This window comes from Babylonia areolata, chromosome 4 (genome assembly GCF_041734735.1).
Source record: "Babylonia areolata isolate BAREFJ2019XMU chromosome 4, ASM4173473v1, whole genome shotgun sequence".
In the NCBI taxonomy this organism is placed as follows: Eukaryota; Metazoa; Mollusca; class Gastropoda; order Neogastropoda; family Buccinidae; genus Babylonia; species Babylonia areolata.
The window spans coordinates 24,602,084-24,619,993 of NC_134879.1; the positions used below are offsets into that span (position 1 = coordinate 24,602,084).

The window sequence follows — 17,910 nt, forward strand, 5'->3', positions numbered from 1 at the left end:
TCTCTGTCTCTGTCTCTCTGAGGGTATACAACATAACATTGGAGTTCCTCTTTCTCTCTGTCTCTCTGTGGGTATACAACATTGGAGTTCCTCTTTCTCTCTGTCTCTGTCTCTCTGAGTGTATACAACATAACATTGGAGTTCCTCTTTCTCTCTGTCTCTGTCTCTCTGAGGGTATACAACATTAGAGTTCCTCTTTCTCTCTGTCTCTGTCTCTCTGAGGGTATACAACATTGGAGTTCTTCTTTCTCTCTGTCTCTCTGAAGGTATACAACATAACATTGAAGTTCCTCTTTCTCTCTGTCTCTGTCTCTCTGAGTGTATACAACATTGGAGTTCTTCTTTCTCTCTGTCTCTGTCTCTCTGATGATATACAACATTGGAATTCCTCTTTCTCTCTGTCTCTGTCTCTCTGAGGGTATACAACATAACATTGGAGTTCCTATTTCTGTCTGTCTGTGTCTCTCTGAGGGCATACAACATTGGAGTTCTTCTTTCTCTCTGTCTCTCTGAGGGTATACAACATAACATTGGAGTTCCTCTTTCTCTCTGTCTCTCTGAGGGTATACAACATTGGAGTTCCTCTTTCTCTCTGTCTCTGTCTCTCTGAGGGTATACAACATAACATTGGAGTTCCTCTTTCTCTCTGTCTCTCTTAGGGTATACAACATTGGAGTTCTTCTTTCTCTCTGTCTCTGTCTCTCTGAGGGTATACAACATAACATTGGAGTTCCTCTTTCTCTCTGTCTCTGTCTATCTGATGGTATACAACATTGGAGTTCCTCTTTCTCTCTGTCTCTGTCTCTCTGAGGGTATACAACATAACATTGGAGTTCTCTTTCTCTCTGTCTCTGTCTATCTGAGGGGTATACAACATTGGAGTTCCTCTTTCTCTCTGTCTCTGTCTCTCTGAGGGTATACAACAAACATTTGAGTTCCTCTTTCTCTCTGTCTCTCTGAGGTTATACAACATTGGAGTTCCTCTTTCTCTCTGTCTCTGTCTCTCTGAGGTGTATACAACATAACATTGGAGTTCTTCTTTCTCTCTGTCTCTGTCTCTCTGATGATATACAACATTGGAATTCCTCTTTCTCTCTGTCTCTGTCTCTCTGAGGGTATACAACATAACATTGGAGTTCCTATTTCTGTCTGTCTGTGTCTCTCTGAGGGCATACAACATTGGAGTTCTTCTTTCTCTCTGTCTCTCTGAGGGTATACAACATAACATTGGAGTTCTTCTTTCTCTCTGTCTCTGTCTATATGAGGGTATACAACATTGGAGTTCCTCTTTCTCTCTGTCTCTGTCTCTCTGAGGGTATACAACATAACATTTGAGTTCCTCTTTCTCTCTGTCTCTCTGTGGGTATACAACATTGGAGTTCCTCTTTCTCTCTGTCTCTGTCTCTCTGAGGGTATACAACATAACATGGAGTTCCTCTTTCTCTCTGTCTCTGTCTCTCTGAGGGTATACAACATTGGAATTCCTCTTTCTCTCTGTCTCTGTCTCTCTGAGGGTATACAACATAACATTGGAGTTCTTCTTTCTCTCTGTCTCTGTCTATCTGAGGGTATACAACATTGGAGTTCCTCTTTCTCTCTGTCTCTGTCTCTCTGAGGGTATACAACATAACATTTGAGTTCCTCTTTCTCTCTGTCTCTCTGTGGGTATACAACATTGGAGTTCCTCTTTCTCTCTGTTCTCTGTCTCTCTGAGGGTATACAACATAACATTGGAGTTCCTCTTTCTCTCTGTCTCTCTGAGGGTATACAACATTGGAGTTCCTCTTTCTCTCTGTCTCTGTCTCTCTGAGGGTATACAACATTGGAGTTCTTCTTTCTCTCTGTCTCTCTGAAGGTATACAACATAACATTGAAGTTCCTCTTTCTCTCTGTCTCTGTCTCTCTGAGGGTATACAACATTGGAGTTCTTCTTTCTCTCTGTCTCTGTCTCTCTGATGATATACAACATAACATTGGAGTTCTTCTTTCTCTCTGTCTCTGTCTCTCTGAGTGTATACAACATTGGAGTTCTTCTTTCTCTCTGTCTCTCTGAAGGTATACAACATAACATTGAAGTTCCTCTTTCTCTCTGTCTCTGTCTCTCTGAGGGTATACAACATAACATTGGAGTTCCTCTTTCTCTCTGTCTGTCTCTCTGATGATATACAACATTGGAGTTCCTCTTTCTCTCTGTCTCTGTCTCTCTGAGGGTATACAACATAACATTGGAGTTCTTCTTTCTCTCTGTCTCTGTCTCTCTGAGGTATACAACATTGGAGTTCCTCTTTCTCTCTGTCTCTGTCCTCTCTGAGGGTATACAACATAACATTGGAGTTCCTCTTTCTCTCTGTCTCTCTGTGGGTATACAACATTTGGAGTTCCTCTTTCTCTCTGTCTCTGTCTCTCTGAGTGTATACTACATAACATTCGAGTTCCTCTTTCTCTCTGTCTCTGTCTCTCTGAGGGTTATACAACATTAGAGTTCCTCTTTCTCTCTGTCTCTGTCTCTCTGAGGGTATACAACATTGAGTTCTTCTTTCTCTCTGTCTCTCTGAGTGTATACAACATAACATTGAGGTTCTTCTTTCTCTCTGTCTCTGTCTCTCTGATGATATACAACATTGGAATTCCTCTTTTCTCTCTGTCTCTGTCTCTCTGAGGGTATACAACATAACATTGGAGTTTCCTATTTCTGTCTGTCTGTGTCTCTCTGAGGGCATACAACATTGGAGTTCTTCTTTCTCTCTGTCTCTCTGAGGGTATAACACATAACAATGGAGTTCCCTCTTTGTCTCTGTCTCTCTGAGGGTATACTACATTGGATTCCTCTTTCTCTCTGTCTCTGTCTCTCTGAGGGTATACAACATAACATTGAGTTCCTCTTTCTCTCTGTCTCTCTGAGGTATACAACATTGGAGTTCTTCTTTCTCTCTGTCTCTGTCTCTCTGAGGGGTATACAACATTGAGTTCTTCTTTCTCTCTGTCTCTGTCTCTCTGAGGGTATACAACATAACATTGGAGTTCCTCTTTCTCTCTGTCTCTGTCTCTCTGAGGGTATACAACATAACATTGGAGTTCCTCTTTCTCTCTGTCTCTGTCTCTCTGAGGGTATACAACATTGGAGTTCTTCTTTCTCTCTGTCTCTCTGAGGGTATACAACATAACATTGGAGTTCCTCTTTCTCTCTGTCTCTGTCTCTCTGAGGGTATACAACATTGGAGTTCTTCTTTCTCTCTGTCTCTGTCTCTCTGAGGGTATACAACATAACATTGGAGTTCCTCTTTCTCTCTGTCTCTGTCTCTCTGAGGGTATACAACATTGGAGTTCTTCTTTCTCTCTGTCTCTCTGAGGGTATACAACATAACATTGGAGTTCCTCTTTCTCTCTGTCTCTGTCTCTCTGAGGGTATACAACATTGGAGTTCTTCTTTCTCTCTGTCTCTGTCTCTCTGAGGGTATACAACATTGGAGTTCCTCTTTCTGTCCTGTCTCTGTCTCTCTGAGGGTATACAACATAACATTGGAGTTCCTCTTTCTCTCTGTCTCTGTCTCTCTGAGGGTATACAACATTGGAGTTCCTCTTTCTCTCTGTCTCTGTCTCTCTGAGTGTATACACATTGGAGTTCTTCTTTCTCTCTGTCTCTGTCTCTCTGAGTGTATACAACATTGGAGTTCCTCTTTCTCTCTGTCTCTGTCTCTCTGAGGGTATACAACATAACATTGGAGTTCTATTTCTGTCTGTCTGTGTCTCTCTGAGGGCATACAACATTGGAGTTCTTCTTTCTCTTTGTCTCTCTGAAGGTATACAACATAACATTGGAGTTCCTCTTTGTCTCTGTCTCTCTGAGGGTATACAACATTGGAGTTCCTCTTTCTCTCTGTCTCTGTCTCTCTGAGGGTATACAACATAACATTGGAGTTCCTCTTTCTCTCTGTCTCTCTGAGGGTATACAACATGGGAGTTCTTCTTTCTCTCTGCCTCTGTCTCTCTGAGGGTATACAACACAACATTGGAGTTCCTCTTTCTCTCTGTCTCTGTCTCTCTGAGGTATACAACATTGGAGTTCTGCTTTCTCTCTGTCTCTGTCTCTCTGAGGGTATACAACATAACATTGGAGTTCCTCTTTCTCTCTGTCTCTGTCTCTCTGAGGGTATACAACATTGGAGTTCCTCTTTCTCTCTGTCTCTGTCTCTCTGAGGGTATACAACATTGGAGTTCTTCTTTCTCTCTGTCTCTCTGAAGGTATACAACATAACATTGGAGTTCATCTTTCTCTCTGTCTCTGTCTCTCTGAGTGTATACAACATTGGAGTCTTCTTTCTCTCTGTCTCTGTCCTCTCTGAGGGTATACAACATAACATTGGAGTTCCTATTTCTGTCTGTCTGTGTCTCTCTGAGGGCATACACATGGCGTTCTTCTTTCTCTCTGTCTCTCTGAGGGTTTACAACATAACATTGGAGTTCCTCTTTCTCTCTGTCTCTGTCTCTCTGAGGGTATACATTAAAACATTGGAGTTCCTCTTTCTCTCTGTCTCTGTCTCTCTGAGGGTATACAAATAAAATTGGAGTTCTTCTTTCTCTCTGTCTCTCTGAGATATACAACATTGGAATTCCTCTTTCTCTCTGTCTCTGTCTCTCTGAGGGTATACAACATAACATTGGAGTTCCTCTTTCTCTCTGTCTCTGTCCTCTCGGAGGGTATACAACATGGGAGTTCCTCTTCTCCTCTGTCTCTGTCTCTCTGAGTGATACAACATTGGAGTTCCTCTTTCCTCTTGTCTCTGTCTCTCTGAGGGTATACAACATTGGAGTTCCTCTTTCTCTGTGTCTCTGCTCTCTGAGGGCATACAACATAACATTGGAGTTCCTCTTTCTCTCTGTCTGTGTCTCTCTGATGATATACAACATTGGGATGTTCCTCTTTCTCTCTGTCTCTGTCTCTCTGAGGGTATACAACATAACATTGGAGTTCTTCTTTCTCTCTGTCTCTGTCTATCTGATGGTATACAACATTGGAGTTCCTCTTTCTCTCTGTCTCTGTCTCTCTGAGGGTATACAACATAACATTGGAGTTCCTCTTTCTCTCTGTCTCTGTCTCTCTGAGGGTATACAACATAACATTGGAGTTCCTCTTTCTCTCTGTCTCTCTGAGGGTATACAACATTGGAGTTCTTCTTTCTCTCTGTCTCTGTCTCTCTGAGGGTATACAACATTGGAGTTTCTTCTTTCTCTCTGTCTCTGTCTCTCTGAGGGTATACAACATAACATTGGAGTTCCTCTTTCTCTCTGTCTCTGTCTCTCTGAGGGTATACAACATAACATTGGAGTTCCTCTTTCTCTCTGTCTCTGTCTCTCTGAGGGTAACAACATTGAGTTCTTCTTTCTCTCTGTCTCTCTGAAGGTATACAACATAACATTGAAGTTCCTCTTTCTCTCTGTCTCTGTCTCTCTGAGTGTATACAACATTGAGTTCTCTTTCTCTCTGTCTCTGTCTCTCTGAGGGTATACAACATAACATTGGGAGTTCCTATTTCTGTCTGTCTGTGTCTCTCTGAGGGCATACAACATTGGAGTTCTTCTTTCTCTCTGTCTCTCTGAAGGTATACAACATAACATTGAAGTTCCTCTTTCTCTCTGTCTCTGTCTCTCTGAGTGTATACAACATTGGAGTTCTTCTTTCTCTCTGTCTCTGTCTCTCTGATGATATACAACGTTGGAATTCCTCTTCTGTCTGTCTCTGTCTCTCTGAGGGTATACAACATAACATTGGAGTTCCTCTTTCTCTCTGTCTCTGTCTCCTGAGGGTATACAACATTGGAGTTCCTCTTTCTCTCTGTCTCTCTGTCTCTCTGAGTGTATACAACATTGGAGTTCTTCTTTCTCTCTGTCTCTGTCTCTCTGAGTGTATACAACATTGGAGTTCCTCTTTCTCTCTGTCTCTGTCTCTCTGAGGGTATACAACATAACATTGGAGTTCCTATTTCTGTCTGTCTGTGTCTCTCTGAGGGCATACAACATTGGAGTTCTTCTTTCTCTTTGTCTCTCTGAAGGTATACAACATAACATTGGAGTTCCTCTTTGTCTCTGTCTCTCTGAGGGTATACAACATTGGAGTTCCTCTTTCTCCTCTGTCTCTGTCTCTCTGAGGGTATACAACATAACAATTGGAGTTCCTCTTTCTCTCTGTCTCTCTGAGGGTATACAACATGGAGTTCTTCTTTCTCTCTGCCTCTGTCTCTCTGAGGGTTATACAACACAACATTGGAGTTCCTCTTTCTCTCTGTCTCTGTCTCTCTGAGGGTATACAACATTGGAGTTCTGCTTTCCTCTCTGTCTCTGTCTCTCTGAGGGTATACAACATAACATTGGAGTTCCTCTTTCTCTCTGTCTCTGTCTCTCTGAGGGTATACAACATTGGAGTTCCTCTTTCTCTCTGTCTCTGTCTCTCTGAGGGTATACAACATTGGAGTTCTTCTTTCTCTCTGTCTCTCTGAAGGTATACAACATAACATTGGAGTTCATCTTTCTCTCTGTCTCTGTCTCTCTGAGTGTATTACAACATTGGAGTTCTTCTTTCTCTCTGTCTCTGTCTCTCTGAGGGTATACAAACATAACATTGGAGTTCCTATTTCTGTCTGTCTGTGTCTCTCTGAGGGCATACAACATTGGAGTTCTTCTTTCTCTCTGTCTCTCTGAGGGTATACACATAACATTGGAGTTCCTCTTTCTCTCTGTCTCTGTCTCTCTGAGGGTATACATTAAAACATTGGAGTTCCTCTTTCTCTCTGTCTCTGTCTCTCTGAGGGTATACAACATAAAATTGAGTTCTTCTTTCTCTCGGTCTCTCTGATGATATAACAACATTGGAATTCCTCTTTCTCTCTGTCTCTGTCTCTCTGAGGGTATACAACATAACATTGGAGTTCCTCTTTCTCTCTGTCTCTGTCTCTCTGAGGGTATACAACATTGGAGTTCCTCTTTCTCTCTGTCTCTGTCTCTTCTGAGTGTATACAACATTGGAGTTCCTCTTTCTCTCTGTCTCTGGTCTCTCTGAGGGTATACAACATTGGAGTTCCTCTTTCTCTGTGTCTCTGCTCTCTGAGGGCATACAACATAACATTGGAGTTCCTCTTCTCTCTGTCTGTGTCTCTCTGATGATATACAACATTGGAGTTCCTCTTTCTCTCTGTCTCTGTCTCTCTGAGGGTATACAACATAACATTGGAGTTCTTCTTTCTCTCTGTCTCTGTCTATCTGATGGTATACAACATTGAGTTCCTCTTTCTCTCTGTCTCTGTCTCTCTGAGGGTATACAACATAACATTGGAGTTCCTCTTTCTCTCTGTCTCTGTCTCTCTGAGTGTATACAACATTGGAGTTCTTCTTTCTCTCTGTCTCTCTGAAGGTATACAACATAACATTGAAGTTCCTCTTTCTCTCTGTCTCTGTCTCTCTGAGGGTATACAACATAACATTGGAGTTCCTCTTCTCTCTGTCTCTGTCTCTCTGATGATATACAACATTGGAGTTCCTCTTTCTCTCTGTCTCTGTCTCTCTGAGGGTATACAACATAACATTGGAGTTCTTCTTTCTCTCTGTCTCTGTCTATCTGAAGGTATACAACATTGGAGTTCCTCTTTCTCTCTGTCTCTGTCTCTCTGAGGTTTACAACATAACATTGGAGTTCTTCTTTCTCTCTGTCTCTGTCTTATCTGAGGGTATACAACATTGGAGTTTCCTCTTTCTCTCTGTCTCTGTCTCTCTGAGGTATACACATAACATTGGAGTTCCTCTTTCTCTCTGTCTCTCTGTGGGATACAACATTGGAGTTCCTCTTTCTCTCTGTCTCTGTCTCTCTAGTGTATACAACATAACATTGGAGTTCCTCTTTCTCTCTGTCTCTGTCTCTCTGAGGGTATAACATTAGAGTTCCTCTTTCTCTCTGTCTCTGTCTCTCTGAGGTATACAACATTGGAGTTCTTCTTTCTCTCTGCTCTCTGAAGGTATACAACATAACATTGAAGTTCCTCTTTCTCCTGTCTCTGTCTCTCTGAGTGTATACAACATTGGAGTTCTTCTTTCTCTCTGTTCTCTGTCTCTCTGATGATATACAACATTGGAATTCCTCTTTCTCTCTGTCTCTGTCTCTCTGAGGGTATACAACATAACATTGGAGTTCCTATTTCGTCTGTCTGTGTCTCTCTGAGGGGCATACAACATTGGAGTTCTTCTTCTCTCTGTCTCTCTGAGGGTATACAACATAACATTGGAGTTCCTCTTTCTCTCTGTCTCTCTGAGGGTATACAACATTGGAGTTCCTCTTTCTCTCTGTCTCTGTCTCTCTGAGGGTATACAACATAACATTGGAGTTCCTCTTTCTCTCTGTCTCTCTTAGGGTATACAACATTGGAGTTCTTCTTTCTCTCTGTCTCTGTCTCTCTGAGGTATACAACATAACATTGGAGTTCCTCTTTCTCTCTGTCTCTGTCTATCTGATGGTATACAACATTGGAGTTCCTCTTCTCTCTGTCTCTGTCTCTCTGAGGGTATACAACATAACATTGGAGTTCTTCTTTCTCTCTGTCTCTGTCTATCTGAGGGTATACAACATTGGAGTTCCTCTTTCTCTCTGTCTCTGTCTCTCTGAGGGTATACAACATAACATTTGAGTTCCTCTTTCTCTCTGTCTCTCTGTGGTTATACAACATTGGAGTTCCTCTTTCTCTCTGTCTCTGTCTCTCTGAGTGTATACAACATAACATTGGAGTTCTTCTTTCTCTCTGTCTCTGTCTCTCTGATGATATACAACATTGGAATTCCTCTTTCTCTCTGTCTCTGTCTCTCTGAGGGTATACAACATAACATTGGAGTTCCTATTTCTGTCTGTCTGTGTCTCTCTGAGGGCATACAACATAGGAGTTCTTCTTTCTCTCTGTCTCTCTGAGGGTATACAACATAACATTGGAGTTCTTCTTTCTCTCTGTCTCTGTCTATATGAGGGTATACAACATTGGAGTTCCTCTTTCTCTCTGTCTCTGTCTCTCTGAGGGTATACAACATAACATTTGAGTTCCTCTTTCTCTCTGTCTCTCTGTGGGTATACAACATTGGAGTTCCTCTTTCTCTCTGTCTCTGTCTCTCTGAGGGTATACAACATAACATTGGAGTTCCTCTTTCTCTCTGTCTCTGTCTCTCTGAGGGTATACAACATTGGAATTCCTCTTTCTCTCTGTCTCTGTCTCTCTGAGGGTATACAACATAACATTGGAGTTCTTCTTTCTCTCTGTCTCTGTCTATCTGAGGGTATACAACATTGGAGTTCCTCTTTCTCTCTGTCTCTGTCTCTCTGAGGGTATACAACATAACATTTGAGTTCCTCTTTCTCTCTGTCTCTCTGTGGGTATACAACATTGGAGTTCCTCTTTCTCTCTGTCTCTGTCTCTCTGAGGGTATACAACATAACATTGGAGTCCTCTTTCTCTCTGTCTCTCTGAGGGTATACAACATTGGAGTTCCTCTTTCTCTCTGTCTCTGTCTCTCTGAGGGTATACAACATTGGAGTTCTTCTTTCTCTCTGTCTCTCTGAAGGTATACAACATAACATTGAAGTTCCTCTTTCTCTCTGTCTCTGTCTCTCTGAGGGTATACAACATTGGAGTTCTTCTTTCTCTCTGTCTCTGTCTCTCTGATGATATACAACATAACATTGGAGTTCTTCTTTCTCTCTGTCTCTGTCTCTCTGAGTGTATACAACATTGGAGTTCTTCTTTCTCTCTGTCTCTCTGAAGGTATACAACATAACATTGAAGTTCCTCTTTCTCTCTGTCTCTGTCTCTCTGAGGGTATACAACATAACATTGGAGTTCCTCTTTCTCTCTGTCTGTCTCTCTGATGATATACAACATTGGAGTTCCTCTTTCTCTCTGTCTCTGTCTCTCTGAGGGTATACAACATAACATTGGAGTTCTTCTTTCTCTCTGTCCTCTGTCTATCTGAAGGTATACAACATTGGAGTTCCTCTTTCTCTCTGTCTCTGTCTCTCTCAGGGTTTACAACATAACATTGGAGTTCTTCTTTCTCTCTGTCTCTGTCTCTCTGAGGGTATACAACATTGGAGTTCCTCTTTCTCTCTGTCTCTGTCTCTCTGAGGGTATACAACATAACATTGGAGTTCCTCTTTCTCTCTGTCCTCTCTGTGGGTATACAACATTGGAGTTCCTCTTTCTCTCTGTCTCTGTCTCTCTGAGTGTATACAACATAACATTCGAGTTCCTCTTTCTCTCTGTCTCTGTCTCTCTGAGGGTATACAACATTAGAGTTCCTCTTTCTCTCTGTCTCTGTCTCTCTGAGGGTATACAACATTGGAGTTCTTCTTTCTCTCTGTCTCTCTGAGTGTATACAACATAACATTGGAGTTCTTCTTTCTCTCTGTCTCTGTCTCTCTGATGATATACAACATTGGAATTCCTCTTTCTCTCTGTCTCTGTCTCTCTGAGGGTATACAACATAACATTGGAGTTCCTATTTCTGTCTGTCTGTGTCTCTCTGAGGGCATACAACATTGGAGTTCTTCTTTCTCTCTGTCTCTCTGAGGGTATACAACATAACATTGGAGTTCCTCTTTGTCTCTGTCTCTCTGAGGGTATACAACATTGGAGTTCCTCTTTCTCTCTGTCTCTGTCTCTCTGAGGGTATACAACATAACATTGGAGTTCCTCTTTCTCTCTGTCTCTCTGAGGGTATACAACATTGGAGTTCTTCTTTCTCTCTGTCTCTGTCTCTCTGAGGGTATACAACATTGGAGTTCTTCTTTCTCTCTGTCCTCTGTCTCTCTGAGGGTATACAACATAACATGGAGTTCCTCTTTCTCTCTGTCTCTGTCTCTCTGAGGGTATACAACATAACATTGGAGTTCCTCTTTCTCTCTGTCTCTGTCTCTCTGAGGGTATACAACATTGGAGTTCTTCTTTCTCTCTGTCTCTCTGAAGGTATACAACATAACATTGAAGTTCCTCTTTCTCTCTGTCTCTGTCTCTCTGAGTGTATACAACATTGGAGTTCTTCTTTCTCTCTGTCTCTGTCTCTCTGAGGGTATACAACATAACATTGGAGTTCCTATTTCTGTCTGTCTGTGTCTCTCTGAGGGCATACAACATTGGAGTTCTTCTTTCTCTCTGTCTCTCTGAAGGTATACTACATAACATTGAAGGTTCCCTCTTTCTCTCTGTCTCTGTCTCTCTGAGTGTATACAACATTGGAGTCTTCTTTCTCTCTGTCTCTGTCTCTCTGATGATATACAACGTTGGAATTCCTCTTTCTGTCTGTCTCTGTCTCTCTGAGGGTATACAACATAACATTGGAGTTCCTCTTTCTCTCTGTCTCTGTCTCTCTGAGGGTATACAACATTGGAGTTCCTCTTTCTCTCTGTCTCTGTCTCTCTGAGTGTATACAACATTGGAGTTCTTCTTTCTCTCTGTCTCTGTCTCTCTGAGTGTATAACAACATTGGAGTTCCTCTTCTCTCTGTCTCTGTCTCTCTGAGGGTATACAACATAACATTGGAGTTCCTATTTCTGTCTGTCTGTGTCTCTCTGAGGGCATACAACATTGGAGTTCTTCTTTCTCTTTGTCTCTCTGAAGGTATACAACATAACATTGGAGTTCCTCTTTGTCTCTGTCTCTCTGAGGGTATACAACATTGGAGTTCCTCTTTCTCTCTGTCTCTGTCTCTCTGAGGGTATACAACATAACATTGGAGTTCCTCTTTCTCTCTGTCTCTCTGAGGGTATACAACATGGGAGTTCTTCTTTCTCTCTGCCTCTGTCTCTCTGAGGGTATACAACACAACATTGGAGTTCCTCTTTCTCTCTGTCTCTGTCTCTCTGAGGGTATACAACATTGGAGTTCTGCTTTCTCTCTGTCTCTGTCTCTCTGAGGGTATACAACATAACATTGGAGTTCCTCTTTCTCTCTGTCTCTGTCTCTCTGAGGGTATACAACATTGGAGTTCCTCTTTCTCTCTGTCTCTGTCTCTCTGAGGGTATACAACATTGGAGTTCTTCTTTCTCTCTGTCTCTCTGAAGGTATACAACATAACATTGGAGTTCATCTTTCTCTCTGTCTCTGTCTCTCTGAGTGTATACAACATTGGAGTTCTTCTTTCTCTCTGTCTCTGTCTCTCTGAGGGTATACAACATAACATTGGAGTTCCTATTTCTGTCTGTCTGTGTCTCTCTGAGGGCATACAACATGGAGTTCTTCTTTCTCTCTGTCTCTCTGAGGGTATACAAACATAACATTGGAGTTCCTCTTTCTCTCTGTCTCTGTCTCTCTGAGGGTATACATTAAAACATTGGAGTTCCTCTTTTCTCTCTGTCCTCTGTCTCTCTGAGGGTATACAACATAAAATTGGAGTTCTTCTTTCTCTCTGTCTCTCTGATGATATACAACATTGGAATTCCTCTTTCTCTCTGTCTCTGTCTCTCTGAGGGTATACAACATAACATTGGAGTTCCTCTTTCTCTCTGTCTCTGTCTCTCTGAGGGTATACAACATTGGAGTTCCTCTTTCTCTCTGTCTCTGTCTCTCTGAGTGTATACAACATTGGAGTTCCTCTTTCTCTCTGTCTCTGTCTCTCTGAGGGTATACAACATTGGAGTTCCTCTTTCTCTGTGTCTCTGCTCTCTGAGGGCATACAACATAACATTGGAGTTCCTCTTTCTCTCTGTCTGTGTCTCTCTGATGATATACAACATTGGAGTTCCTCTTTCTCTCTGTCTCTGTCTCTCTGAGGGTATACAACATAACATTGGAGTTCTTCTTTCTCTCTGTCTCTGTCTATCTGATGGTATACAACATTGGAGTTCCTCTTTCTCTCTGTCTCTGTCTCTCTGAGGGTATACAACATAACATTGGAGTTCCTCTTTCTCTCTGTCTCTGTCTCTCTGAGTGTATACAACATTGGAGTTCTCTTTCTCTCTGTCTCTCTGAAGGTATACAACATAACATTGAAGTTCCTCTTTCTCTCTGTCTCTGTCTCTCTGAGGGTATACAACATAACATTGGAGTTCCTCTTTCTCTCTGTCTCTGTCTCTCTGATGATATACAAACATTGGAGTTCCTCTTTCTCTCTGTCTCTGTCTCTCTGAGGGTTACAACATAACATTGGAGTTCTTCTTTCTCTCTGTCTCTGTCTATCTGAAGGTATACAACATTGGAGTTCCTCTTTCTCTCTGTCTCTGTCTCTCTGAGGGTTTACAACATAACATTGGAGTTCTTCTTTCTCTCTGTCTCTGTCTATCTGAGGGTATACAACATTGGAGTTCCTCTTTCTCTCTGTCTCTGTCTCTCTGAGGGTATACAACATAACATTGGAGTTCCTCTTTCTCTCTGTCTCTCTGTGGGTATACAACATTGGAGTTCCTCTTTCTCTCTGTCTCTGTCTCTCTGAGTGTATACAACATAACATTGGAGTTCCTCTTTCTCTCTGTCTCTGTCTCTCTGAGGGTATACAACATTAGAGTTCCTCTTTCTCTCTGTCTCTGTCTCTCTGAGGGTATACAACATTGGAGTTCTTCTTTCTCTCTGTCTCTCTGAAGGTATACAACATAACATTGAAGTTCCTCTTTCTCTCTGTCTCTGTCTCTCTGAGTGTATACAACATTGGAGTTCTTCTTTCTCTCTGTCTCTGTCTCTCTGATGATATACAACATTGGAATTCCTCTTTCTCTCTGTCCTCTGTCTCTCTGAGGTATACAACATAACATTGGAGTTCCTATTTCTGTCTGTCTGTGTCTCTCTGAGGGCATACAACATTGGAGTTCTTCTTTCTCTCTGTCTCTCTGAGGGTATACAACATAACATTGGAGTTCCTCTTTCTCTCTGTCTCTCTGAGGGTATACAACATTGGAGTTCCTCTTTCTCTCTGTCTCTGTCTCTCTGAGGGTATACAACATAACATTGGAGTTCCTCTTTCTCTCTGTCTCTCTTAGGGTATACAACATTGGAGTTCTTCTTTCTCTCTGTCTCTGTCTCTCTGAGGTATACAACATAACATTGGAGTTCCTCTTTCTCTCTGTCTCTGTCTATCTGATGGTATACAACATTGGAGTTCCTCTTTCTCTCTGTCTCTGTCTCTCTGAGGGTATACAACATAACATTGGAGTTCTTCTTTCTCTCTGTCTCTGTCTATCTGAGGGTATACAACATTGGAGTTCCTCTTTCTCTCTGTCTCTGTCTCTCTGAGGGTATACAACATAACATTTGAGTTCCTCTTTCTCTCTGTCTCTCTGTGGTTATACAACATTGGAGTTCCTCTTTCTCTCTGTCTCTGTCTCTCTGAGTGTATACAACATAACATTGGAGTTCTTCTTTCTCTCTGTCTCTGTCTCTCTGATGATATACAACATTGGAATTCCTCTTTCTCTCTGTCTCTGTCTCTCTGAGGGTATACAACATAACATTGGAGTTCCTATTTCTGTCTGTCTGTGTCTCTCTGAGGGCATACAACATTGGAGTTCTTCTTTCTCTCTGTCTCTCTGAGGGTATACAACATAACATTGGAGTTCCTCTTTCTCTCTGTCTCGGTCTCTCTGAGGGCATACAACATTGGAGTTCCTCTTTCTCTCTGTCTCTGTCTCTCTGAGGGTATACAAACATTGGAGTTCTTCTTTCTCTCTGTCTCTCTGAGGGTATACAACATAACATTGGAGTTCCTCTTTGTCTCTGTCTCTGTCTCTCTGAGTGTATACAACATTGGAGTTCTTCTTTCTCTCTGTCTCTGTCTCTCTGATGATATACAACATAACATTGGAGTTCTTCTTTCTCTCTGTCTCTGTCTATCTGATGGTATACAACATTGGAGTTCCTCTTTCTCTCTGTCTCTGTCTCTCTGAGGGTATACAACATAACATTGGAGTTCTTCTTTCTCTCTGTCTCTGTCTATCTGAGGGTATACAACATTGGAGTTCCTCTTTCTCTCTGTCTCTGTCTCTCTGAGGGTATACAACATAACATTTGAGTTCCTCTTTCTCTCTGTCTCTCTGTGGGTATACAACATTGGAGTTCCTCTTTCTCTCTGTCTCTGTCTCTCTGAGGGTATACAACATAACATTGGAGTTCCTCTTTCTCTCTGTCTCTGTCTCTCTGAGGGTATACAACATTGGAGTTCCTCTTTCTCTCTGTCTCTGTCTCTCTGAGGGTATACAACATTGGAGTTCTTCTTTCTCTCTGTCTCTCTGAAGGTATACAACATAACATTGAAGTTCCTCTTTCTCTCTGTCTCTGTCTCTCTAAGTGTATACAACATAACATTGGAGTTCTTCTTTCTCTCTGTCTCTGTCTCTCTGATGATATACAACATTGGAGTTCTTCTTTCTCTCTGTCTCTCTGAGGGTATACAACATAACATTGGAGTTCCTCTTTGTCTCTGTCTCTCTGAGGGTATACAACATTGGAGTTCCTCTTTCTCTCTGTCTCTGTCTCTCTGAGGGTATACAACATAACATTGGAGTTCCTCTTTCTCTCTGTCTCTCTGAGGGTATACAACATTGGAGTTCTTCTTTCTCTCTGTCTCTGTCTCTCTGAGGGTATACAACATTGGAGTTCTTCTTTCTCTCAGTCTCTGTCTCTCTGAGGGTATACAACATAACATTGGAGTTCCTCTTTCTCTCTGTCTCTGTCTCTCTGAGGGTATACAACATAACATTGGAGTTCCTCTTTCTCTCTGTCTCTGTCTCTCTGAGGGTATACAACATTGGAGTTCTTCTTTCTCTCTGTCTCTCTGAAGGTATACAACATAACATTCAAGTTCCTCTTTCTCTCTGTCTCTGTCTCTCTGAGTGTATACAACATTGGAGTTCTTCTTTCTCTCTGTCTCTGTCTCTCTGAGGGTATACAACATAACATTGGAGTTCCTATTTCTGTCTGTCTGTGTCTCACTGTGGGCATACAACATTGGAGTTCTTCTTTCTCTCTGTCTCTTTGAAGGTATACAACATAACATTGAAGTTCCTCTTTCTCTCTGTCTCTGTCTCTCTGAGTGTATACAACATTGGAGTTCTTCTTTCTCTCTGTCTCTCTGATGATATACAACATTGGAATTCCTCTTTCTGTCTGTCTCTGTCTGTCTGAGGGTATACAACATAACATTGGAGTTCCTCTTTCTCTCTGTCTCTGTCTCTCTGAGGGTATACAACATTGGAGTTCCTCTTTCTCTCTGTCTCTGTCTCTCTGAGTGTATACAACATTGGAGTTCCTCTTTCTCTCTGTCTCTGTCTCTCTGAGGGTATACAACATAACATTGGAGTTCCTATTTCTGTCTGTCTGTGTCTCTCTGAGGGCATACAACATTGGAGTTCTTCTTTCTCTCTGTCTCTCTGAGGGTATACAACATAACATTGGAGTTCCTCTTTGTCTCTGTCTCTCTGAGGGTATACAACATTGGAGTTCCTCTTTCTCTCTGTCTCTGTCTCTCTGAGGGTATACAACATAACATTGGAGTTCCTCTTTCTCTCTGTCTCTCTGAGGGTATACAACATTGGAGTTTTTCTTTCTCTCTGTCTCTGTCTCTCTGAGGGTATACAACATTGGAGTTCCTCTTTCTCTCTGTCTCTGTCTCTCTGAGGGTATACAACATTGGAGTTCTTCTTTCTCTCTGTCTCTCTGAAGGTATACAACATAACATTGAAGTTCATCTTTCTCTCTGTCTCTGTCTCTCTGAGTGTATACAACATTGGAGTTCTTCTTTCTCTCTGTCTCTGTCTCTCTGAGGGTATACAACATAACATTGGAGTTCCTATTTCTGTCTGTCTGTGTCTCTCTGAGGGCATACAACATTGGAGTTCTTCTTTCTCTCTGTCTCTCTGAGGGTATACAACATAACATTGCAGTTCCTCTTTCTCTCTGTCTCTGTCTCTCTGAGGGTATACAGCAAAACATTGGAGTTCCTCTTTCTCTCTGTCTCTGTCTCTCTGAGGGTATACAACATAAAATTGGAGTTCTTCTTTCTCTCTGTCTCTCTGATGATATACAACATTGGAATTCCTCTTTCTCTCTGTCTCTGTCTCTCTGAGGGTATACAACATAACATTGGAGTTCCTCTTTCTCTCTGTCTCTGTCTCTCTGAGGGTATACAACATTGGAGTTCCTCTTTCTCTCTGTCTCTGTCTCTCTGAGTGTATACAACATTGGAGTTCCTCTTTCTCTCTGTCTCTGTCTCTCTGAGGGTATACAACATTGGAGTTCCTCTTTCTCTGTGTCTCTGCTCTCTGAGGGTATACAACATAACATTGGAGTTCCTCTTTCTCTCTGTCTCTGTCTCTCTGATGATATACAACATTGGAGTTCCGCTTTCTCTCTGTCTCTGTCTCTCTGAAGGTATACAACATAACATTGGAGTTCTTCTTTCTCTCTGTCTCTGTCTATCTGAGGGTATACAACATTGGAGTTCCTCTTTCTCTCTGTCTCTGTCTCTCTGAGGGTATACAACATAACATTGGAGTTCCTCTTTCTCTCTGTCTCTCTGTGGGTATACAACATTGGAGTTCCTCTTTCTCTCTGTCTCTGTCTCTCTGAGGGTATACAACATAACATTTGAGTTCCTCTTTCTCTCTGTCTCTGTCTCTCTGAGGGTATACAACATTGGAGTTCCTCTTTCTCTCTGTCTCTGTCTCTTTGAGGGTATACAACATTGGAGTTCTTCTTTCTCTCTGTCTCTCTGAAGGTATACAACATAACATTGAAGTTCCTCTTTCTCTCTGTCTCTGTCTCTCTGAGTGTATACAACATTGGAGTTCTTCTTTCTCTCTGTCTCTGTCTCTCTGATGATATACAACATTGGAATTCCTCTTTCTCTCTGTCTCTGTCTCTCTGAGGGTATACAACATAACATTGGAGTTCCTATTTCTGTCTG

General features: G+C 41.8%; 1 protein-coding gene across 1 annotated transcript in view; it reads right to left on the reverse strand.

The window, feature by feature from the left end:
* The window catches only part of LOC143281419 (uncharacterized), a 128,621-nt gene that overhangs the window by 44,059 nt on the left and 66,652 nt on the right, over nucleotides 1-17,910 (reverse strand). The window lies entirely within an intron of this gene.